General features: G+C 41.3%; 1 protein-coding gene across 1 annotated transcript in view; it reads right to left on the bottom strand.

Annotated features, from left to right (window-relative positions):
- Cttnbp2nl (CTTNBP2 N-terminal like) overlaps positions 1-18,347 on the bottom strand; it is a 50,252-nt gene extending 31,905 nt beyond the window's left edge. The window contains 2 exon segments of the mRNA XM_048351737.1: positions 3,044-3,166; positions 18,264-18,347. The gene's annotated coding sequence lies outside the window, so the exon portion shown is untranslated.
- Between the last annotated feature and the right edge of the window lie 7,181 nt (positions 18,348-25,528).

Consider the following 25,528-nt stretch of genomic DNA (forward strand, 5'->3'; position numbering starts at 1 on the left):
TGAGCAAAAAGGAAGCCAGGGACTCAGGCCCTGAGTCCAAGCCCCAGGACTGGCAAAAAAGAAACAAACAAACAAAACAAACAAACAAACAAAAGAAACAGACAAAAAAAGATCTAGTCAGTCTTGGTAGAGATTGCATTTTATAACTTCCAAAGAACAGAAAATATTTTCCCTCTCTTGCTTTTTATAATTGTCACTCTCATAGTTTTCTTAAATGTGAGTCACAACATGAATGGTTCATGTACCTTCCAGTAACTTTTCACTCTTAATAAAGTTGAGGGGCACATACACAAGTCATTGATCCTTACTGTCTTTAAGTGAAAAATGTACACTTCAGTGTTCTATTAGCGTGTTCCAAGACATGCTGTACAAATATCTTACCACACAAAATGCTGTCAGAGTAACCTCAGTTCTGTTTACTTTCTAACTGGTAAATTCTAGCAACTAGAAAGTCTTACTTTAGAATTAGGGATATGACTCCCAATAGAGTTACTTTCTGCAACCATATTTAGGAAGATGGATTTGGAATTTTTTTTTTCTCTTTTTTTGCCAGTTCTGGGTCTTGAACGCAATCAGGGCTCAGACGCTGTCCCTAACTAAGCTTCTCTTGCTGCAGGCACTCTACCACTTAACTATGGCATCACGTCCAGCTTTCTCTGAGTAGTTTATTGGAGATTAGAATCCACAGACTTTTCTGCCTGGGCTGGCTTTGAACTGCAATCCTCAAATCTCAGCCTCCTGAGTAGCTAGGATTACAGGCATGACCCACCAGCACCTGGATGGAAATCTTTTGTACTAGAAGACATCCAGTGACATTTTAAGAACTAACTCCTGATTTTCAGTTTTCTCACATGTTGAGGATATACCTAACCGACAGAGATTTTGTGAAGACTGAGTTAATCAATGTAAAGCACCTTACCATCTTGATGATAACACCTAAAAAATGGCTTAAGAATTCGAGGAAAGGGCTAGGAATATGGCCTAGTGGTAGAGTGCTTGCCTCGTACACATGAACCCCAGGGTTTGATTCCTCAGCACCACATATATAGGAAAAACCAGAAGGGGCGCTGTGTCTCAAGTGATAGAGAGCTAGCCTTGAGCAAAAAAGAAGCCAGGGACAGTGCTCAGGCCCTGAGTCCCAAGCCCCAGCACTGACAAAAAAAAAAAAAAAAAAAAAAAAAAAAACCCAAAACAAAAAGAACTCGAGGAAAAGTCATCAAAGCTGGTGGTAGCCAAAATCAATGACTTCAGAAATAACTTCAGCTGTCCTTTTGTAGTTGAGACCCAACCACACAGGAACAGAGGAGGTGGAGCTCTGGAGTGAGAAATGGTACTTGAAGCAATTTGAAAGCCACACTGATTTACTAGTTGAGTCCATTCTCAATAGTTTGGTGTTTGTACCTTCCTCACAGTGAGATCACAAGGCTCTTCTTTTCCCCTCCCATGATGTCAGGAAGAATAATTGGCAAGTATTCCATAATTCTAACTTCTGAGAGTAAACCAACTGGCCACAAATAAGCACCAAGGCAGACAGATAGGAATAGAGTTAGAAAATGATAGTATTTGTACATTTTGGTCTTTTTTATTCAATAATTTTATAGCCAGTAATTGTTGTCACTTAAGAGATCCACACTTGTGGCTATTGAAGAAGTACAAGTAAAACATAATGAACTTAGGGTGAGAAGTGTAAGTTTTTGGGCTAGCTTTGTTTGGCACACCTGTATGGCTTTGAGAAAGAAATTTTCTCATTGCTCAGGAATTCTGAATAGAAAGAATAAAACAAATTAGACACTCTCCAAAATCCTCTGTTTCATCCTAAGCTTCTAGGTAACAAACATTTTTTAGAGTATAATCAAATGTAAGGGCTGAAGTGTAGCTCAGTGGGGGCTGGCCTACATGAGAAAGCCTTGGATTTGATATCACACACACATACACACACAATCTATATAGTTAAATCAGATTGTGCCTAGACTTTGATCTATTATGATAATACATGCTCATAAAATATTTGATAAAATCTTCAGAGCCACAATCCAGAGAAGAAAAAAAATCGAAACTGTTCTGTTAATGACATAAAGAACAATACTTACTTGTTATCTTTGTATCTGCAAGTCATGTCTGCACATTTCTTAGTTTGTGACATTTTTAACAAGGGATTATTTTAGGATAAGAGAGTTAGTAGAAAGAGAAAATGAAAGAAATTCATTTCTCTGTTCTGCATGCAGGATATGGGAATTAAACTCAAACATACAATTTTTAATGTCTGGAATGTAATTCATAGCAATTCATCTAGATTTGTGTTTAAATTAAGCGAGTATAATACACATATTAAAGAGGAAAAAAGGAACTGAGAGTTGGTGGCTCATGGCTATACTTCTAACAACTCAGGAGGCTGATATCTGAGGATCCTGGTTCAAAGCCATCCTGGATAGGAAAATCTGTGAGACTGCTATCTCCAATTAAAACCAAAAGGCCAGAAGTGAAGCTGTGGCTCAAGTGGCCTAGTGCTAACTAGCCTTGAGCACAAAAGCTCACAGACATATGGGCACTGGTGACTCACACCTATAATCCTAGCTATTCAGGAGGCTGAGATCTCAGGATCATAGTTTGAAGCCAGTCTGGGCAAAAAAGTCCTTGTGAACTCTTATTTCCAACTAACCACTCAAAAAACTGGAAGTGGCACTGTGGCTCAAGTGGTAGAATGCTAATCTTGAGCACAAAGAGACTCGGGCACAGCGTTGAGGCCCTGAGTTCAAGCCCCACAATGAAACAAAAAGAAAAGCTCAAGGACAATACCTATACCCTGAGTTCAAGCCCCAGAACGTAGGAGGCAAAAAAAAGAGGAAAAAGAAAAGTTATTTCTATGTAACTCAAAAAACATATTCTAGTAACCTTATAAATATTAAAATTTGGCAAGTTTTTGCTATGTATTTGAGTTTAAACTTCTAATACAGGACATTATGATTATTTTTATCTGATATAAAGTGAACTTCATTACATTTTAGAGTGGCAATGATATTTTTATGGGTGGGGTGATACTAACCTGACAGCAGACTCAACACTTTAATCCTCAGGTATAGACTACTCAAATTCTCTTCAGCCAAAACTTGGGAAAATGGACAGATGTGTTCAAAATGCCATCAGCATGGTGGAAAAGGGTCCAATGCTGCAAAAGAAAAACAAATTCATTGTCTATACAACTATACTATATAACTTGGTAAATCTAATAGATAGAAACTCCTTAGTGGAAAAAGCCTAACAGATAGTGGTTGTTACTGACAAGAAAAAAAAAAGCCAGTTCTTCATATTGAAACAAAATAATTATAAAAAATATGAAGCTAGTGCTGGTAATCACTCCTGCAATCTGGCTACTTAGGCCTAGGCCGAGATCTGTGCTTGGGGTTTGAAGCCAGCTTAGGCAAAACAAAACAAAACAAAATCCATGAGACTCTTATCTCCAATTAACCAGCATAAAGTTAGAAGTAGAGCTGTGGCTCAAGTGGTGGGGTGCTAGCCTTGAGCAAAGAAGCTAAGGAGCAGTACCCAGGCTCTGAGTTTATTTAAGCCTGAAGCCTGTACAAACAAACCTAGAAAAGATGAGGGGTTCTGAACTCAGTTCTTTTGCTCAAGGCTAGAGCTCAACCATTTTGAGCTAAAGTGTCACTTCCAATTTTCTGGTGATTAATTAGAGATCAGAGTCTCACAGACTTTCCTGCCCAGACTGGCTTTGAACCATGATCCTCAGATCTCAGCCTCCTGAGTAGGTAGGATTACAGGCATGTACCACCAATGCCTGGCAAAAATTTTTATTTAAGACAGGGTCTTGCTATGTGTCCTAGGACAACCTCAAACACCTGATGACCATGCCGGGGCCTTCCAAATGGTGACTTTGTTTGTTGTTGCTGTTTTGCCAGACGTGGGGCTTGGACTCAGGGCCTGAGCACTCTCCCTGGCTTCCTTTTGCTCAAGGCTAGCACTCTACCTCTTGAGCCACAGTGCCACTTCCGGCTTTTTTTTCCCCTATACATGTGGTGCTGAGGAATAGAATCCATGGCTTCATGTATACGAGGTGAGCACTTTACCACTAGGCCATATTCCCAGCCCAGTGATATATTTTTTACATTACATTATCTAATGTAATTTCGAAGACTAACTTCTGAATGTCACTATAGGGCTGTCTTCCCTGAATTGACAAAAAAAAAAAGCCTACCTTTTTGCCTGAAACACCATGGCTTATGCATAATGCCACAATGCATTCAGATAGAAAAATACCATAATTACAACTGTTCTACCTGCCAAATTTACGTTAAGGAAACTGATATTTCCTTACTTTCTGATAATCATAAATCAACCCGTGACCATTTTCACACTATAATTCTAATGATGTATCCCCAGCTTCTTCTCTGGGTTATATCCAAATAGTAAATATTAAATTAGATATAAGCCCTTAACGTTTTCCTAGCAGTTTATTTAATCAACAGTTTGTTTTAAAAAGTGGAGCTAGAGTGGGCTGGGGATATGGCCTAGTGGCAAGAGAGCTTGCCTCCTATACATGAGGCCCTGGGTTCAATTCCCCAGCACCACATATACTGAAAACGGCCACTTCGGCCAGAAGTGGCGCTGTGGCTCAAGTGGCAGCCTTGAGAAAAAAAAAAAAAAAGTGGATCTAGGTAAAGCAGCTCATGCAAGGCCTTGGGTTCAACCTCCAGTAATGGGCAAAAAAAGAGTGGGAATGGTGGCTCATGACTGTAATACCATTACAAGGAAGTGGAGACAAGAAGATCTGGAATTCTGTGCCAGTCTGGGATACATAATGAAGCTTTGTGTTAGCTCAGAGCTGGTGGCTCATGCCAGTAATCCTAGCTACTCAGGAGGCTGAGATCTGAGGATTGCAGTTTGAAACCAGCCAGGGTAGGAAAGTCCATGAGACTCTTATCTTTAATAAACTACACAGAAAATAAAAAGAAATAAAGACAATACAAAAAAAAACCCAAAACAAAAAAAATCAATAAACTATGCAGAAAAAGCCAGAAATGGTGCTGTGGCTCAAGTGTAGAGCACTAGTCTTGAATACAAAGAAGCTCAGAGACAGCGCCTGGGCCCTGAGTTAAAGCCCCAGGGCTGGCAAAATAAAAAATTTAAATGAAAGAAAGAAACCCTGTGTTGAAACAAAACTGAAAAATAAAAACTAATTATTAATCTCTTGATTTAGGAGAGAAAGTGTGGGCTTGTATAACTGTTGCATAAAAACAACATAAAGATAAACCACTGAACAAACAATTCCAGCAATTCCTACTCAGTGTAAGGCAGAATTATTGGCCCAGAATTCTCAGGAAAAGACTGTTACTAACCCAAGTCATTATCAGAAATATGATTTTAAGATTTTTGGCATGCCACATGGCAAAGGCTCATTCTCCATTTATTTCTAAATGAGCTGTTACTTGTCATTGTCATCATCTATTACATGACTTTGAAAGACAAGATCATTTCAGCCAGATGTGCAACTCATTCTTTCCATTAGTCTCTCTCCAAGATGCAACTTTAAAAGTTTACAAACAGATATTTCTGTCTGAGGAATTCCATAGTCTATAAATTTGAAATAAAAACCACTTGTGGACAAGTTGCCTGGTTATATGATCATGCTCTGTGGTATGGCCAGCTGTAGCTATGTTTTTAGAATTTTCTTCATTAAAAAATACATAAAAATATGTACAAATAAGAAGTTAGACATATTTCAATACCAGAGAAAATGTTCAGTGTGAAACATTTTTATGTTACCAATATGTGATTTTAAAAGGGCATTGCTCAACACACCATTCTGTGTACTCATGGGCTACGGTCCCACCATGTTAGGGTCAATGGCCAGGATAACAGTCAGAGAGTTATGTGGGCATGTGAAAAGTGAGTGCACCCGGGCACACGTACCCTCCTTAACTGCAGTGCTGATTTTGTCTAGGAAATGCAGCTGTTTTCTAGGCTCTGCTTTAAAAAAGTCAGTACTAGAGCTTGAACTACATACAGCTCCACTTGCAGCTTTCTGGTGGTCAATTAGAGACAGGTACCTCATAGATTTTCCTGCCAGGGCTGGCTTTGAACCACAATCCTCATAGTTCAGCCTCCTGAGTGGCTAAGATTACATGCATGAGCTTGAAATCTTGGTGCCTGGCAGGGCTCTGGCTCATTTTGTTTTGATCTTTTTCCCTCTGGAAAATTCTCAAGCTCCATTCATTCTAGTTGTAACTATTCTTCCGTTTTAAACTTATGTTTTGGAACTCTGAATTAACTCTATAGGATAACAAGCATCATTGCCCTTTTACCATGAAACTGGGTGGCAGAAAAAGAAACACCCCAAACAACTTCTAAAGCCATGTAAGCCGTAGGGCAGGGCAGGGCAGGGCAGGGTGGAGTACAAGTCAACTGTTTGTCTAGTATCTGGGTGTGAGGGTTCTTTTTTTCCCCAGGTAGTAAGTGACATAGAACATGAAAGAGAAAACATTTTTAGGAGCTTTAGATAGTTCCTCAAAACTCAAGACTCAAAAATATCTACACAAAAGTCAACTCATGGGGCTGGGGATATGGCCTAGTGGCAAGAGAGCTTGCCTCGTATACATGAGGCCCTGGGTTCGATTCCCCAGCACCACATATACAGAAAATGGCCAGAAGCGGCACTGTGGCTCAAGTGGCAGAGTGCTAGCCTTGAGCAAAAGGAAGCCAGGGACAGTGCTCAGGCCCTGAGTCCAAGGCCCAGGACTGGCCCCCCCCCCCCCAAAAAAAAAGTCAACTCATAGTCTTAAACATTTTATTAGATTATCCTAGCAAAACTGAATAAAAATCACTATTACAAACTTACATATCAAACTTAAGCAATTTATACTTTGGCTACAACTGGCTCATATTCAGGCTACTCATTAAATTTTTAGTATTAGTAAGTAGAAATAAGCAAATTTGTTCCAATTATTTAAAAACTTTCACATACACATAAGCAAACCTCAAATATGGATCAGTTACTTCTTAAAACTCTGGGTGCAAAACAACAGTTTGGACAGTGTTTCTGACAGCTGTTAACTAAATAACACATGGACTTAAAAATTCAGTACATGTGGAATAATAAAAAATATTTGTAAGTAAATCTAAATAAGGATAAAATGCATTATTGTTTTTTAAAATGTGTCCAACATTAATCAGGAGGTGGAAATGTTGATATGCTTACTACTTTGGCTATCCCAAAGGATTTAAGATTTCCCATTTCCTGGTTTTCAGAAGGATTACTCATGCTTTGGGGATAAAACACTAACAACATTCTAAATGGTCCCTCTCTCCTCTAGGCATTTTGAGTAAGACTGGGGAATAGACATGTCAATATGCTTTAGGAAAATGATTTTCTGACTAAAATATCTTAAAACTGAGTGCAGTAGTGTGTCCTTTAATTCAACACTTGAGAAGCCAGGGCAAGAGGACAGAGTTCAAGACAAGGGTTCTATAGGGAGACCTATCTCAAAAACAAAAAAAAAAAACTTGTTTTGGCTACTGTTATTTAAAAAAGTCAAAGTGAAAATCAATTTTACTTTACAGAATCCTATATTAAGCAATATAAGCTTCATTGTCAATATTGTAAATCAAGCTTTTCCTTATTGGAAGGTAAATAACTAGACTATTTTTTGCTGGTAACTATTTCAAACTCTTGCTCAGCTTGCTTCCTCAGCTGGTATTCCCCACTTGAGCCACAATGGTATCCTCGTTTCTTATTGGCTAATTTAAAGATGTGGTCTCCAAGGCTTTTCTGCTCAAGTTGGCTTGAAACTATAATCCTCCATATCTCAGCTTCCTCAGTAAACAAGATTACAGGTATGAGTGACAGGTGCCAAGTCCAGCCCCCAAATTCTTAGGTTGACATCCCAATTTCTAGTACCTCAGAAGGTGACTGAATTTGGGGAAAAAAATCTTTTAAGAAGAAATTAGGTTAAAATGAACTCATTACAAGTGGGCCCCAGTTCAATATGACTGGGGATCTTTCAACAGGAAATCTGAGCCAGGGTCAAACAGTTAGAAGTTACAGGGGAAGGCGTTTTCCACAAGCCAAGGACAAAAGTCTTTAAGAAAAAATTCAACTCTGCCAACTCATTGGTCTTAAATTTCTAGCTACCAGGACGGAAAGAAAGTACATATCTGTTACTTAAGCCACCCTCTGTCTGTTGTACTTTGTAAATAAAATTCACAACTAAGCAAAATAATATAATATGCTTGCCACTTTATTACTCTTTTTTTTGGGGGGGGGGGTCTTAGGTCAGTGCCTGGGTATGGTCTCAGCTCTTTTGCTCAAGGCACCACTTTGAGCCACAGCTCTACAACCGGCTTTCTGGAGACTAGGTGGAGATAAGTCCTCGGACTTTTCTGTCTGGGCTGGCTTTGAGCCATGATCATCAGAATAAGTAGCTAAGATTACAGGCATGAGCCACCAAGCACCCAGCTTACTTCATTACTTTAAAGACCATTAGAACTTTATCTAAGCCTTTGCTTTACCATGAGAGTACCACAACATCTAATTTTTCAGAATGTTTTGGCTTATCAGTCTTTTTTTTTTTTTTTATCCTAGCCATATTATCCACACCATTACCTAAAGCAGAATGGTTTGGGCACATTTTTAGAGATTGTAAATTCCAGTATCCTTTGAGGAAGGATGCTTTAAGCAATCTTGAAGTGCGAATAGTTCATTTACAAAGAAATTATAATAGTGGCAATCAAGATGCTTATTTATCCAATACTCAATGTACAGTGGGAAGTAGGTCTCAAAAGCACAGCTTTGCAGTTATGCTAATACTCTTTTCAAGGTTAACATTTACAATACCCGCTTCAAATATACAATACTTACTTGGTGCCAGTGGCTCATGCCTGTCCTTAGCTACTCGGGAAGCTGAGATCTGAGGGCAGCAGTTCAAAGCCAACCTAGGCAAGAAGCTCTAAGAGACTCTTTCTTCAATTAAGCACCAAAAAAGCTGGAAGTGGAGCTGTGATTCAAGTGGCAGAATGCTAGTCTTAAAACTAAAAAGCCAAGTTCAAGTCCCAGGATTGGGGCACGCGCGCACACACACTCACACACACACTCCTCAAATACACAATATTCTATTCAAAGATTCTAGGATATTGGATTTTCTGGATTTATGCACAACACTAGAATGAATAATGACACTATTAATCACTACTACCTCACATTTCTGTAGCAGCATTTTCTAAGAAAAATTCAATAGTAGTATTAGTAATGGAAAAGAAAAATATTCATTGAGCTAAAAATTATTTATTTATTTATTTTTGCCAGGATTGGGCCTTAGACTCAGGGCCTGAGCACTGTCCCTGGCTTCCTTTTGCTCAAGGCTAGCACTCTGCCACTTGAGCCACAGCGCCACTTCTGGCCATTTTCTGTATAGGTGGTGCTGGGGAATTGAACCCAGGGCCTCATGTATACGAGGCAAGCACTCTTGCCACTAGGCCATATCCCCAGCCCCTGAGCTAAAAATTATTGTATGCCAGTATTCTAAGTACTTGACTTATTTAATCTTCACAAAACCCACCTTAGGTACTGTCATAACCACCACATTTGTCATTACTATCATCCTCATTTAACAGCCAACAAAGCTAAGACACAGGCTACAAAACGCAATTAAGGTCTCATAACTAGTACATAAAATAATTAGGATTTGAACCCAGGTAATCTGACAACTCCTCCAGCAGCTTCCTCAGTAACTGCCATGGAGGGCTGGTCTTCTCATTTTATCAGCTCTCAGAATGGTGTGGGAGAACAAGTCAGCTAACATGTGATTAGCTAAGGTGGAAGGGACCTCAGAAATACTCTGATCCAGCATTCACAACTTACAAATGAGTACTGAATATGTAAGTATAGTACTCACTCTATGTAGGTTCAGTACTCAACGTGTTTTGTTTTTTTTTAAGATTCAGTTTAATGTACTTTCTGAGACACCATGACAAGTATCAAGTTTTTGTTTTGCTTAATTTTAAACCTCACCCATCATCTCTGTGTGCTAGTACATGCTTCTTTCTCACACTGTTTTCACTGCATGGTGCCAGAAAAATTTATATGTATATTAAAGAAAAGAAGCAGTCTTATGCTCATAAACAAACGTTTAAACATCTCTCCTTCATAAGGACATTAGCACAAAGCCATTAAAAACAGGTCTGTCTACCTAGAGATAGGTTTCCACACATTCTCATTGAGAATATGTGAAAGACCAAACAAGAATGAGTTTAGCTATTAAGAATAAAAACAAGTAAGTTTCATATTAATGAACCTTTACTGGAAACATAAGAAAAGATTTATCTTTCAATATCGGCACATTAACAAGTTCAAATTACTACAACTTTTGTTAGCTGGCTTTGTTTAAATTATAAAGTGACTTCAAATATGTCTGTCTATATCATCTATCAAGCCCCTAAAATTTCGCTTTTTGGAAATAAAGTCACCATAACAAAGGAACAATAACATTTTATTTTCAGTAAAATGATTCATGAGCCACAATTCTAGAGGCAGTCTGGAATGTAAAAAACTCTTCAAATGCTAATGTAGGATGAAGTCATGGGCTCCTCAGATACCAAACTAGGAAGAAACTCCACAGTGAGTATCATGGAGATTAACCCTAAAACAGTAAAGGCACCTATCAAAAAATGTCACACAAACTTCTAACAAATACATAACTGGTGATGTGGTTTTGCCAATCTGATTTTAAAAACAAAAACTTCAAGAATTTGTTATGAGCTGATCGTTACCAACAAACATTGCCATTATTTTTGCTCCAAGATTTTCAGGAACAATAATTCTCCAGAGATATGTTTTAAATAGATTTTGGAGTGTGAAAGGTCCAGGTATCCCTAGCTCTGTCACTTTATATAGTTCCTGGATGCACATAACCTTTAAGCTTTAATTATGCACCTGTAAAATAGTGGTAACAATAAATACTCTTCTAGGAGGTTGTATGGTTCAAATGAGTTAGTGATTGACTGTGTAAGTCAGCTATTTCATTCCTCATCCTTGATGAACATCCATTTGATTTCATCTGGAAGGATAATAAAGTTGTCCCTTCACCAAAGGAACATCACTGGCTATCACAATGTCTTATTTACAAATAAAAACAAATTTACTCCTGACTTGGCAGGTTCATCTGCTCTTGGGAGGAAGAGGCCTGGCTAGCTCATGAGAAAATCAATGTTTAACACATGTCCAAACTAATGATATGTCACATTATTTGGGAAAAGACAAGTAGATCTTCCCCCACCCCCCAAAAAACACACTAGCCTTCTGTGCCTTTAGCAATGTAAATGAAATGTGTTTGTTCCCACTTTTTACAAAATTTAATCAAGTCACAATTTTACCTTGTAAATAACTGAAAGTAGATTTTTCTGAAAACCCTTATAGCTGTTTTATAAAATTAAATGCATTGTGGATGTGTATCTCCATTTGTAACTCAGGAGCAGTTATCACATTGTTTTATTAGTTCATCTGCTTACTGAGCTACAGCACTGTAGTCCTAACCTATCTGTTTTCTAACAAAACTCCTTACTGCTCTGGACAACTATTCCATCTATTCAACTGGAAAAAACTAAGCACCTAGCAGATCTTAGTTCAAAGTAATACATACACAAAAGTTTTAGGTGAGTTAAGGCTAAGGCACACTAACTAACTTGACTGAAGAGAAATGAAGCACAAAAAACAATGGGTAGAAAAATTATAAAGCAGAGAAAGGTGTAGGGCAAACTGTGTAAAATAGACTGATGGCAGTATGAATGGAAAAGACTGATGCAAGTCACAATGTAAAGAAAGAATTTACTTACAATAATCTGATGACTGATTTCATTCAGGAAGGTTAAGAGAAAAAACAAGACTAGATTAGCTAACATTTTGAGACTGGATGACTAGACTGATGATGCTACCCACAGAAACAGGGATGTTAGAAAAGGAACTTTGGGGGGGAAATGATGACTCTGATGCGAGACATGCTGAATGAGAAGTAATTAAACCTCCAAGAGGAACCAAGTGAGAGACAGCTAGTGTGGCAACGGCCAAGGGCTTAGAAGTGAAGAAGTCTTTGGAGATACAGCCTTTTAAAGAAAGTCTTAGCCAGCTATGGTGCTTCATGCCAATAATCCTAGATCAAGAGGAGACAGAAATTGGAAGGATAATGGTTAGAGGCCAGTCCATGCCAAAAACCAAACCCAAACAAAAAGACCCCCATTTCTAACAACAGCTCAGCAATGGTGGCATGCATCTATCTCAATTATAGAAGAGTAAATAGGAGGGTCCAGGCCAGCCCAAGTGTAAGCACAAGACCTATCTTCACAATAACAAAAGCAAAAAGGGCTGGGGGCATAGCACAGCTCAAGTGGTAGAATTCCTATTTAGCAAAAACAAGACTATGAGTTCAACCCCTACTGCTATCACAAAAGAAAAAAGAATCAAAAAACTTCTCTTGTGTCCTCAATTTAAGGACTAGAGACAATATTGCACTAGACCAGACCACATTTGATCATTAGTTACTTTTAGCATCAGGTGTAACAGAAAAGAGAAATTAGCAGAATTAGGAGAAATCAAGTAAAGTACAACCTCTACCCAACTAAGCTAGGGATTTTTTCTGTTTCCTTCCACTTAACAGTTTTCCTTCATCCTTCTCTTTTGTGCCTTGTAATTCCTACCTCTTCTTATAACAATTTATCCTGCTTTTCTCCTCTGTTCTTTTCTGGCTCTCACCTTCCTATGACAGCAGTCCCCTTTTCTGATCAACACAGGTCAACATCTCCTTTTCCCACAGCTCTACACAGCAAATCTATGCACATGCTCTTGAGGCTCATGGCCAGGAGTCGTCCTTTCTTGTCTGCAAATCACATTATCTTTTTTTTTTTTTTTTGGCCAGTCCTGGAGCTTGAACTCAGAGCCTGAGCATCGTCCCTGGCTTCTTTTTGCTCAGGCTAGCACTCTAGAACTTGAGCCACAGCGTCACTTCCAGACTTTTCTGTTTATGTGGTACTGAGGAATCGAACCCAGGGCTTCATGCATGCTAGCTAGGCAAGCACTCTACCACTAACCCCTATTCCCAGCCAAACCCCATTATCTTGCATTCCTCCATTTTTCCTGCCCAGTTTCTATTAAACATAGAATCAGTAATGGGTTATGGTCTTTAAACTCAGTAACAATTAAGAATCACATTCTTTGTGGCTCCAGAAAGGGATTCACTCAGCAGCAATGGACACATTGAGATCGGAAGTTTGGGCTTTGAATGTGAAGTATAGTTTGGATATACTTGTCAGGAAGGAACCATATTACTCTCTTCTATAATGCCTGTTTGAAGTTTTGTACTCAATCTAAAAACCCTTGCCCTGGCAATCCCTCACCTTCACTCTGAACCCCTCTCCACTTCTTCTCATCTCAGTCTTGGTTGTCCCTATAATTAATTGCACTTTACTTCTGGCAAAGCTAGAGAGATGGTCTTCAAAAATAAGGCAAAAGTCACTTGAACCAAAGTTAAACAAGAAAGCCCCTTAAATCTCACAAAAGGTACAATGCTATAAAGCAATCAGGATGTCAGCATCTAACAGAGTGAACAACCAATAATTCAGAAAGAAGACATCCACTGGCTCAGTTGTTTGCTTTGCTTTTCCCTCAGGCAAAAAATATTCTAGAAAGATAGTTTATATAACAAAATTGTTAAACACATATACTCTTATCACACACACCCCCACCTAACATTTTTTGACTCAGATGTTTGAAATCATGACATATGCAAGCTTTGTTTCATTCAACTTAGGAGCTTTAGCTATACATTGATAAATCTAACTATAATCAGACACTACTTCATCTTTACCTAAAATGCTGAAGTAGTAGAAGATTCCATCTCTTCTTTCTGCCTCTTTATCTTTTTCTTCTCCCCCTCTCTTTCTTTTTCACACACAAATACACAGTTTGACCCAGGCTGGCCTTGAACTCTCAATCCTCTGGCTTCAGTGCTGGGAATAGAGGTATTATTGTCTTACTAATTTTCACACATAGAAAGTGCTAATAACTATGAAAATAATAATAAATCTTATCAATCGTTGAGAGTTAGCTACATTCAGGCACCTTGAGTTCATGCAATCCTTTAAAACAAACAGTCCTCTGAGCTATTTCTACCCCACACATGAAAAAAACTGAGGTCTGATCAAGTGAGAAAGCTGAGCCCTTGGGGCTGGGAATATGGCCTAGTGGTAGAGTGCTTGCCTCGCATACATGAAGCCCTGGGTTCAGTTCCTCAGCACTCTATCTATCCATCCATCCAAAGCCAGAAGTGGTGCTAGCCTTGAGCAAAAAGAAGCTGGGGACAGTGCTCAGATCCTGAGTTTAGGCCCCAGGACTGGCAAAAAGAAAAAAAAAAAAGAAAGCTGAGCCCTTACCCTGCTGGGTGGCAAGGTGAAAAAGTAGTAGAGATGTGAATATAGGCTTGCCTTAGAGTCTGTGCTTTACACAGCAATACTTATAAGACAATATTCTATAAACCAACCACATAACTGGGAGGGAGTGGGGGAGAGGAAAAGGTGGGAGAAAAATGAGGGAGGAGGTAATAAGTTTGATGAGAAATATACTCACTGCCTTACATATAAAACTGTAACCCCTTTGTACATCAAACTGACAAGTACATTTCTTTAAAAGTCTGTGCTTTAAACAACCACATTCTATATAATATAGCTTTGTGATAAATCATTTTCTCACTCCAAAGATTTGAACTGAAAATTGGAACTTGGTTTTTAGGTATCAGCTGAAAACATGCAGGAATTAATGGTGGTCTCTACAAGCAGGCTGAAAAACACCAGTGGCAAAAAGAAAAGAGAGAGATTAATACAGAAAGAAAGAAAAGAAAGAAAGGAAGGAAGGAAAGAGGGAGAAAGGAAGGAAGAAAGAAACAAAGAAAAGCTAGGGATGTGGCTCAAGTGATAATAGCCTAAAGGAATTCAAACCCAGGTAACTGTCTAAACAAACAACAAAAAGGGGGTCACTCCTGGGTTCAACTATCACAGACTGGACAAATTTCCTCTCAGAAAAAGTTTCTGCTTTTCATCTCATGCTATTAAACACCAGTTCAATGTCAACCCTGAGAAACACCATTCTGCTCCATTTCCAAAAATCAACTCAAATTCTGAACAGCAAATTAACTGGTAGCACATCTGTGAATATGATCTGACAAAACACAAATCCTGTAGATTATAGCAAATCAGTCATTATCAGTGTATATGATTACTATTAGGAGTCCAATCCTGTTCTATGCCCCTATTACAATCTGTAGTATGGGCTTAAAAGCACAAAATCAGGATGAGGGTTGTAGTTCAGTATTAGAGCATTTGCTCCAACAGGTAAGTGGCCCTGGGTTCAATCTCTAACACAGAAGAAAAACAAAACTGAAACAACAAAGTATAAAGGCAGCTAAAAATGCATTAAAAAAATTTCTGCCGGGTGTTGTTGGCTCATGTCTGTAATACTGGCTACCTAGAAGGCTGAGATGTGAGAACTCTGGATCAAAGCTTCTAAGAATCAAAAAACCCAGAAATGGCCTTGTGGCTCAACTGGTAGAATGCTAGTCATGAGGAAAGGAAAAACATAAAAGCCCAGGGACAGTACCCCAGGACTGGCACATACAAACAGACAAAATCCAAAGTAGAACAGTAATGAGTAAAAACCAAATACCCGGAGACTAAAAAAATCAACAGTTGCTATGTTTATAAGTCTGGTTCAAATATCTCAACACCAGGTATTTTCTTATAGAAAATTTTAGTTTTTTAGTGACTTAAAAGATACTTTGGGGGCTGGGGATATGGCCTAGTGGCAAGAGCGCTTGCCTGGTATACTTGAAGCCCTGGGTTCGATTCCCCAGCACCACATATACAGAATATTGCCAGAAGTGGTGCTGTGATTCAAGTGGCAGAGTGCTAGCCTTGAGCAAAAAGAAGCCAGGGACAGTGCTCAGGTCCTGAGTCCAAGGCCCAGGACCGGCAAAAAAAAAAAAAAAAAAAAGATACTTTGGTTTCATAGGTAGGGATTCATGACATCTCAAACTTCATGAGATACACTGGATACATAAAAACCCTGAGCATAGAGTGCTTTCTTCATCAAACATGACCTATCAACACATTAAGAAAGTTAGAAAAAAAAAACATTTCCAAGATCCAAAGAAAGGTGTATCAAACATTATCTTGCTTATTGTGCCAAATAATCAAAGAATATGAGTTGCTTTCTCTTCTCTGTGTATAAAGGCCCTTGCAATCCACCACTGCTTTGGTTTCCTTAGTCTCTTACCTTAGTTTATTTTCTGTTCTCAGCTCATGTAATAGGATATATCTTTGGGGGATTTCCTGTTCTGCTTTTAGATTTTTCGGCTGTTCCTGGGGGCCCATGCCTTACACTCCTATGGCAATAAACTTTGTGTGTGCTAGAGAGATCCTTCACAGTTTCTTCTTTGTGCTTCCTCACTAGAGATCTGGAAACAATCACTGGGTAGTATATCTGTGAGTACACATTGGCTCCAAACCCCTGCCCCTAACTATTCAAAAATAGTTACCTCCAGGAAGTCTATCTTTAGGAAGTCTAATCAGGAAGGTAAAAGACAACAGTCACTACAATCAAGCTCTGTGGTCCCAGTTCTTTGCATCTCAAAGCTATCAGCTTTGGTTATAAACAGTAATGAGATGGACTTGAGATTAAAAGCAAAAGAAATAATGCTAGGTGACAGATTTTAATATTAGGGTATATCATTAAGTGTGATCATTACTGGGAATTCAATGACCTCAACACTAGGTCAAAATTATCAATACTTTTAGCAGATGAAATTAACGACAATTTAACAAAATATTCATAAGGACACAATAGAGACTTCTTTTTTTTAAGTTACACACATAAATAGCTACTTTAGCCATTTTTTAAGTTACACACATAAATAGCTACTTTAGCCATGACTCCAAAAATTTAAAACTTGTTCTTATTTTCATACTGTAGATCTTTGTAGATGACAACTGGTGTTCAAAATTAATTAATGCTATTTATTAATATTACCTATATTTATGAGTTTCCCTGGGGGTAACTATAAAGAAGGGTTAGCTACAGTTACTAGCCAAAGGCCACAGGACCAGCTTAATCATAAACCTAAGCCAACTGAACCTGAATTTTCTTCAAACATTTCCTGCCTTTTGTTTCAACCAGCCGTAGTACACCTTCAAGGTTAACTGCCTTCTCCCCCAGCAACAGACCATCCCACCCCAAAGGAAGAGATTCTTAATAGAATGCTATTTACTTAGCTAGACGGGTTCATTGGAAAAACATGCTGTTATTCATTGACTGCCAAACAATGTGGGCTTCATTTCTGCCCACACAAGGCCAACTGCAGGCATCCAACACACCCACTTCACCGCGAAACACGAGGATGGCTTTTCCTAAAGTTCTTAGGAGAAGAAATGGGGTGAAAAGCAGAAATGAAACAAAACGTCAAGACTAAAAATAAACAAAAACTCCGAAGCTGGATTCTAACAAGCACCGGTAGAAATGAGAAGGTACAAAGGGTGAAGAGAGGAAAAAAGGTAGTTGGCTCTTTCTCCCTGCTCGCGAGTGTGCACGTCCCGAAGTCAGGCAGCTCGGACCCCCAGCCCGCCGGGAGCACGGAGGACCAGGCTGCTGGTGGAAGGCTGGGCGTGAAAGCAGGGGGGTGGGGAGCAGCTGGAGGAGGGCTGCCGTCTAAGAAGGTGCCAGTTTACGTCGGGTCTATTGGTTTATGCTTCGCCCCATCTTTCATTAAAAAAAAAAAGATAACAATAACGCTCGTTCGTTTTATCGCCTGGAAAAACCTAGCTGTGTCTCCCCCCGCCTCCCGCCGGGAGCCGGGCAGGTGTAGGGAGGGGTGCCGGGCCTCCCCGGGGCGTAAATGGGGTGGGGGCGGCGGCGGAGAGAACGGGAAACCGTCAGCCCTCCGCCGAGGCGCTGAGAAGCAGGGAGCCTTCGTAGGAGGGGCGTTGGGAGGGGAGCCCCTGCCGAGGAGCTGGGGACGAGACGGGGGACAATGAACCGCGGCGGGGACCCCGAAAGATGCGGAGCCGCCTCCTCGGGGAACACCGGGAGGAGGAGACGGCCCCGCCCCCTCGGGGACCGGCTCGGCGGCAGTTAAAACGATGGCGGCAGGGTGCCGCTGCTCGCGCCCTTTCCATTTTTCTCTCGAAATCCCCATCTTCAAGCCACCGCCAGCAGATCCTACCTTCCGTGGTTCTCGGGGATCCGCTCCCAAGCCGCCTCCGCCAACCCGCTCCCCATCCACAGCCTCTCGAGGCCCCGCCCCCTCAGCCGGCGGCGGCAGCATTGACATCCACCAGAGCCAATCACCGACTCGGCCTGGCAGCGCCGACACCAATCTGTACTGGCCAGAGGCGGAGCTTCTCCAATGTCATCCAGGCTCCTCCCGGAGCCTCAGGATCCCTTTTGTTTGGAGAGAGCCAGGCTGGGATTGAGTTTGCGTCACTTCCGGGGGAAGCGCCCTCCCGCGGCCGGAGCTTGAGGGTGGGCTCAAGCCCTTCACCCGGGCTCTGCACCTTTCCATCTCCTTGGAGGTTATGGGCCCTGGCGCGTTTTATCCTGACTGCCTGAGAAGTGTAGGAATGGCAGACTTCTAGTGGCCTGACTAACTGGGATTTTTATTTAAAAATATTAATAAATGAAGTGAATTTGGATGTCTACTTTAGAAGTAGTTGTTGGGAGCTTGTAACTTGACTTCCTTGCTCTCTCTTTTTCCTGGGTCTGCAGTGGGTGTGGGGCTGGAAGCATAGGCACCAGCGAAGTAGCACCTGGAAACCATCTACTTTTCACCTCCTACGTAGGAGGGGAGGCTAGTGCTGCAGCCCCAGGGGCAGAGAGATGCAAGAGCGTCCCTCCTGGAGGGCTTCCCTGTGAACCTGCCTTCCAGGCAGAAATAAAACTATTACAAATCGGCCAGCCACTGGTGGCTCAGAGTGTAATCCTAGCTACGCAGGAGACTGATCCATGATGGAAACTCCATCAGATTCTTCCTCCAGTGAACCAGCAAAAATCTGGAAGTGAGATAGGATTCACGTGGTAGAGCACCAGCCTTCAGTGAAAAAGCTAAGGGAGAGCACCCAGTTTGAGTTCAAGACAGCACACACACACATACACATGCGCGCGCACAAGACAGTACACATATAAGCTTGGCTTCCCCTGGCTACTTACCTACTTAGGCTGAGATCTGAGGATCACAGTTTGAAGCCAGCCTGGCAAGAAAGTCAGTGAGACTCTTATCGGCAATTAAACACAAAAACAAACAAAAAACCCCAAAAGCCCAGAAATGGAACTATGATTCAACTGGTAGTACACTAAACTTGATTAAAAAAAAATTTTAAACCCTCAGAGACAGCACCTAGGCCCTAAATTCAGGTCTCAGGACTGGCATGTAAAAAATTACAAATTTGTCTACATTATGCATGCAGTTGAGGGAGTTTTGGGGGGGAGCTTGACTCTATTATTCCATGGGACTCCTGTGTTTGTGAAAGTACACCTGGGTGAAAGGAATGCCTTCCTGCCAATCTTTAGGGTGATAGCAAAAGGAATGCTTTCCTGCCAATCTTTAAGGTGATAGCAAACACTAGGCAGAGCCAAACAATGCAGAATAAAGAAGATACATCTCAATTGAAATTCTTACCTGAGGCCAAAGCTTTTGGTTTCCTTTTCCATAGGCTGTACTTCCCTAAATTCATGACCACCACATTGTTTTTAAATAAAATACGATAAATACACCAAAGACAAATATTTGTAAGGCACAAGTATTGCTTTTGATAAATTAACCCTAATCTTCACAAATATTACTAGCAAAATGATATTAGGGACTGGTAGTCACAGAGGCAAACACAGGTCTCAAGGCAGATGCAGCCTGTCCTCATGCACTTTACAAGTTGGTGGGAGATGGCAGACTATGTACTCATAGCTTGAAGGCTCTAAAGCAGTATTTTTTATGTTGCCACTACATCATATTCCTTCATATAACAATAGCCTTCAGTACTGATTGAAAAATCAGTATCTAAAAATCACTCTAGGGCTGGGAATATGGCCTAGTGGTAAAGTGCTTGCCTCATATACATGAAGCCCTGGATTCAATTCCTCAGCACCACATATATAGAAAAAGCCTGAAGTGGCACTGTGGCTCAAGTGACAGAGTGCTAGCCTTGAACAAAAAGAAGCCAGAGACAGTGCTCAGGCCCTGAGTTCAAGCCCCAGGACTGGCAAAAACCAAACCAAAACAAACAAAAAACACTCTAAAAAAGACATCAGAATGTCTAAGGAAGATAAAGATTCAGAGAAATCAAGTGAAGTCACAGAACTAAGGTGTGTGTGTGTGTATGTGTGCGTTTTTGTGTGTGTGCGTGTGCTTGTGTGTCTTGTTCCAAGCCAGGTCCCAGTGGCTTATACCTATAACCCTACTTACTCAGGAGGCTGAGAACTGAAAGTTATAGTTTGAAGCTAGCTCAAGCAGACAAATCTGTGAGATTCTTAGCTCCAGTTAACCTGCAGAAAGCTGGAAATGATTATGCTGCTTAAGTGGTAGCACACCAGCCATTCATGAAAAAGCCAAGTGAGAATGAGAGACCCAGAGTTCAAGCCCAGTATTGGGCCACCCACAATAAAAAGCACCTTACAACAAGAATATCCAGCATAGAGCTCCAAACCTGTACAGTATGCTGCACATAGCACATACTGGTTCTCATTGGGAGGACAATCTAGAAAAGGGACATGGATGACTATAAAACCAGCATTAAGAAAACAGCTAGCAGGCTGGGAATGTGGCTTAGTGGTAGAGTGCTTGTCTAGTATGCATGGAGCCCTGGGTTCTATTCCTCAGTACCCCATAAACAGAAAAAGCCAGAAGTGGCACTGTGGCTCAAAGTGAGCAAAAGAAGTTCAGGGACAGTGCCCAGGGCCTGAGTTCAAGCCCCAGGACTGTAAAACACACACACACACACACACACACACACACACTTCTCACCCTATTGACTGTGGGCTTTAGAGGGTCATTTGTATACTATGTATAAAGGATGGGGGATGAGTGCTAAGGTGCTCCACAGCACCCCATATGCTTTGGAGTAATGACTAATGACTAGGACATAGAACTCAAGACAGAGTTTAGCAAGACCATTTAAAAGAGTTTCACAATAGGTGCTTATTATAAACTAATTTAACAGAATATCTTAAATGATTAAAAACATATAGTAGGTGCTAGAATAGGCCCACCTACTTGTAAAACTCCCATTTCCTCCTCCTCCCTTTTGCTTTGGCTTTGGGTGTGCAATGAGGAAGTGGCCTCATCGCTTGACAATGAGGCAGACATGGGACAACAGACTATTTTTCTGCTGGCTTGTGAGTCACTCTAAGGTTTGTTCTAGTGAATCAGCTTCTCCCTCTTCCACCTCCCTCCCTTCTGGAGCTCTTAATCCACCACCACCCATTTTACTCCCAAGCTGACCTGGTGAGAGCAGTACCCAGTGGCCCACTTCCTTTATGACTTCCTTATGCAACTAGCAACTTGTCTGGCTCCCCAGGTTCTCTTCTGCCATTTCTGGGCTAGTTGGGAAGGATTCACTGGCATGACATCATCTCTGCCTGTAGGATTCAGATACCTCTGGGTGTTTGGATTGTTTTTATTTTAATTTGTCACCCCCAGAGGTAATGAGCAGGCTGCCAGCCTTCAGTCTACAGCAGTGGGAGCCAGTTCACTTTAGTCTTGGTAGACTGAAGTGAAATGTGAGCACTGATCCTGAGGCTTGAACCCTGGGCCTAGGAACTGCGCCTGAGCTATTTGCTTAAAGCTAGTCCTCTACCACTTAGACCACAGCCCCATTTCCAGCTGGTGGTTAATTGGAGATAAGACATCATCACCCAGGCAGGCTTTGAACTGCAGTTCTCAGATCGCATCCTGCAGAGTAGATAAGATTACCAGTGTGAGTGAGGCACTGGAGCCCGGACTGTCCCTTAGCCTTTTGACTCAAGGCTGGTCCTCTACCACTTGAGCCATTAACTGCATTTCCAGTATCTTGCTAGTTAACCAGAGATAAGAGTCTCATGTGTTTTTCTCGTGAAGTTAGCTTCAAATTGGGATTCTCATATCTCAGCTTCTTGAGTAGCTAGGATTAGAGATCTGGGCCATCAGTGCCTAGTATCTGTGATTCAATATGCTCGTTCCTCTTTTATAAAGACACAAAACTTGTGCTCCAGCCTGAGCCTCCTGAGTAGCTGGGTTTAAAGGCACCCCATACTAAGTGACATATTCTTTACTATTATATCAGCCAAGATCCTTTTTTTTTCATATAATTCAACATTAGGAGATTATAGATATGAAATTCATTTAGATATGAATTTTGAGTGGTTACCATTCATACAAACTGGATTGACAAAAATCTTCCCATTTAACTCTGACATTGGTAAATGTAATAAAAGTAATGAATTTACTCCTAGTCTGTTCCCATTTTATAGACTTGGAAGGCAAGGCACAAAGAGGTCCATGAGATATGGGACTCAGGAGTGATGCGTATCCATGCCATTGGATCTTATTCAAAGTGTACCCTTATACTTCCTCTGCTCTACTCTCTCATGCCACACCCAATATGTTAGGAAAAGGCAGAGGGTGGGGGGGGGGTGTAATCTGAAAATGTAACTTTTAGAATGCTTGGAGCAGAGTAGCAATTTTCCTGAAGCTATGAGCATAACCAGAGGGTTGGGGGTATAGCTGAGCAAAAGAGTGCTTGCTTAAGGCATGCAGGGCCTAGGTTAGAGTCTTATCCCATGTGAAAAAAATGAAACAAAACACAAGCAGAAACAAGGGTGGAAGAAATAGTGTGTAGTAGTCAAGGCTTTCATTGTGGTCCAGTGTGCACTGAACTGAAGAAATGAGGTGGAGTGGCCTGTCTGCCCATCTCTTCTTTCTCAGTACTCTTGAGGGGGAGGGGGGTGTCACAGTCCAAACATTTTTTAGCAGGGGCCAAGCTTAAGCGGTGTGAGCTTTCCACCCATCATTTGTTTCCTCGAAGGCCTTTTCCGGGAAGTCCTTAAGTGACCAAATTGAGACCTGGGCTGCAAAGGCAGGGGGGTGGTGGTGTGGTGGTGGTGGCGGCGGCATGTAGGGGAGTTGAGAGATTTGGGGTGTGGCCCTAAACTGATTTCCTGAGCTTATTGCTCCCTCTAGTGTTCAGCGATGCATCCTGCGGCTGACCGCTTCCTTCCTAGCAGTCTTCCTCTAAGGCCCCCCTCTGGATACATTTTCCTTTTATGGATGTGGGCTCAAAGTCCCACAGGTAGGGGATTCCAAACACAAGCTGTTCAGGAAATCAACTTTAGGGACACATTCTTTCGGTTTTTAGTTAATTGCTGGGGCCGGGTTGGCTGTGATGAAGCAACTAAACCCTTATCCTGGTAGTCCTGGAGGAAGAAGGCAATAAGTCAAACACTGCTGGTTAGGGTAACAGGCATTGAGTCAGGTGATTTGCATATATTACCTCTATAATTCTTGTAAAATTTACATATGTAATCCTTATAAACATACTGAGAGGTCATTATTCTTTTAGCCTTTCAAGAGAGAAAGTACAGAGAGATTGTCTTGCTCAAAGTCTCAAAACAACAACTTCATCAGCCAATTATTTACTGTCTATTTCACACCAGGAATGTTATTTCTTTTAATCATCACAGTAACACAGTCCATTTTGCTAGTCAGGGAACTGAGATTTAGATAGTTTAAGAAAGGAATAGGGGCTGGGGATATGGCCTAGTGGCAAAGAGTGCTTACCTCGTATACATGAAGCCCTGGGTTCAATTCCCAGCACCACATATACAGAAAACGGCCAGAAGTGGTGCTGTGGCTCAAGTGGCAGAGTGCTAGCCTTGAGCAAAAAGAAGCCAGGACAGTGCTCAGGCCCTGAGACCAAGCCCCAGGACTGGCAAAAGAAAAGAAAAGAAAAGAAAGGCATAACTGAGTTGGGGGCATGGCATAAGCAGTAGAGTGCCTAACTAGCAAGACTCTGAGTTCAAACTATGGTATATTATTACCCTGCCCTCCTCCCCATACACATACAAAGGAATAGCTAAGAAGATTGTGATCACAGAGCTTGGGCTCTCTGACTCTAATCCCACCCTAGCCCAGGCTAGTATGATGGGGGAGGGGGTGTTCTTTATATTCCTTATTAGGACACCCCCCCTCCTTGTGGGGCTTGAACTCAAGTCCTAAGTGCTGTCTCTGAGCCTCTCTGTGCTCAAGGCTAGTGCTCTACCACTTTGAGCCACAGCTCCGCTTGTGGTGTTTGAATGGTTAATTGGAGATAAGAATCTCATGGGGACTTTTCTGCCTAGGCTGGCTTAGAACCTCAGCCTCCTGAGTAGCTAGGATTATAGGCGTAAGCCACCAGCATCTGGCTTATTAGGATTTCTTGACATCCTTAAGGGCCAGGAGATCAGGGTCATGTGGCCCTTTAGCTCTTCCAACCTGTGGTAGTCTAGCAATGAAAAAACAATCAAGGGCTGGGAATATGGCCTAGTGGTAGAATGCTTGCCTCGTATACATGAAGCTCTGGGTTCGATTCCTCAGCACCACATATATAGAAAAAGCCAGAAGTGGTACTCTGGCTCAAGTGGTAGAATGCTAGCCTTGAGCAAAAAGAAGCTAGGGACAGTGCTCAGGCCCCAGGACTAGTGGAAAGAAAGAAAGGCAAACAGAAAGAGAGAGAGAAAGAAAGAAAGAAAGAAAGAAAAAGAAAGAAAGAAAGAAAGAAAGAAAGAAAGAAGTTTATGGGATCCTGTGGAAAACTTGCTAGGAGAAACAACCAGTACTGTGCCCTGGGAATTTATAATACTGCTGTCAGGTTCTAAGGGAAAGCACCCAGAGAAATCTGAGCCCTGGCTCCCTCAAATCATTCCAAGTGAAACTCACATGTTCTCCTGAGGTTGGTATTTCAAACTCACAGGGGCCTAAAAGGAATGGTGGATGGAAAATTACTGGATGAGCTGGGCTCATGCCTGTAATCCTACCTACTCAGGGTGCTGAGATCTGAGAATCACAGTTTGAAGCCAGCCTGGGCAGAAAAGTCCATGAGATTCCTATCTCCAATAAACCACTCAGAAAAAGCTGGAAGTGGTGCTGTGGCTCAAGTGGTAGAGCACTAGGCTTGAGCACAGAGGCTCGGGGACAGTACCTGGCCCTGAGTTCAAACTCCAGGATTGGCAACAAAGAAAGCAAGCAAGCAAGACCGAAAGAAAGCAAGCAAGACCGAAAGAAAGAAAATTTCTGGATGAAGATAAGGTAAGTCATGGAGCTCCCAAAGCACCCAGCAGATTTCCCAAGAATCTGGATTATTTTTAACTTTTCTCCACCCCCTCAAACTACAGGACTCATCATAAATACAGGGAATAATGCTCCATATCCTCTGTGATGAGTCACAAAATTTCCTTTCCACTCTAATTTTTGAAAATGATAAGTAA

This window comes from Perognathus longimembris, chromosome 7 (genome assembly GCF_023159225.1).
Source record: "Perognathus longimembris pacificus isolate PPM17 chromosome 7, ASM2315922v1, whole genome shotgun sequence".
NCBI lineage: Eukaryota > Metazoa > Chordata > Mammalia > Rodentia > Heteromyidae > Perognathus > Perognathus longimembris.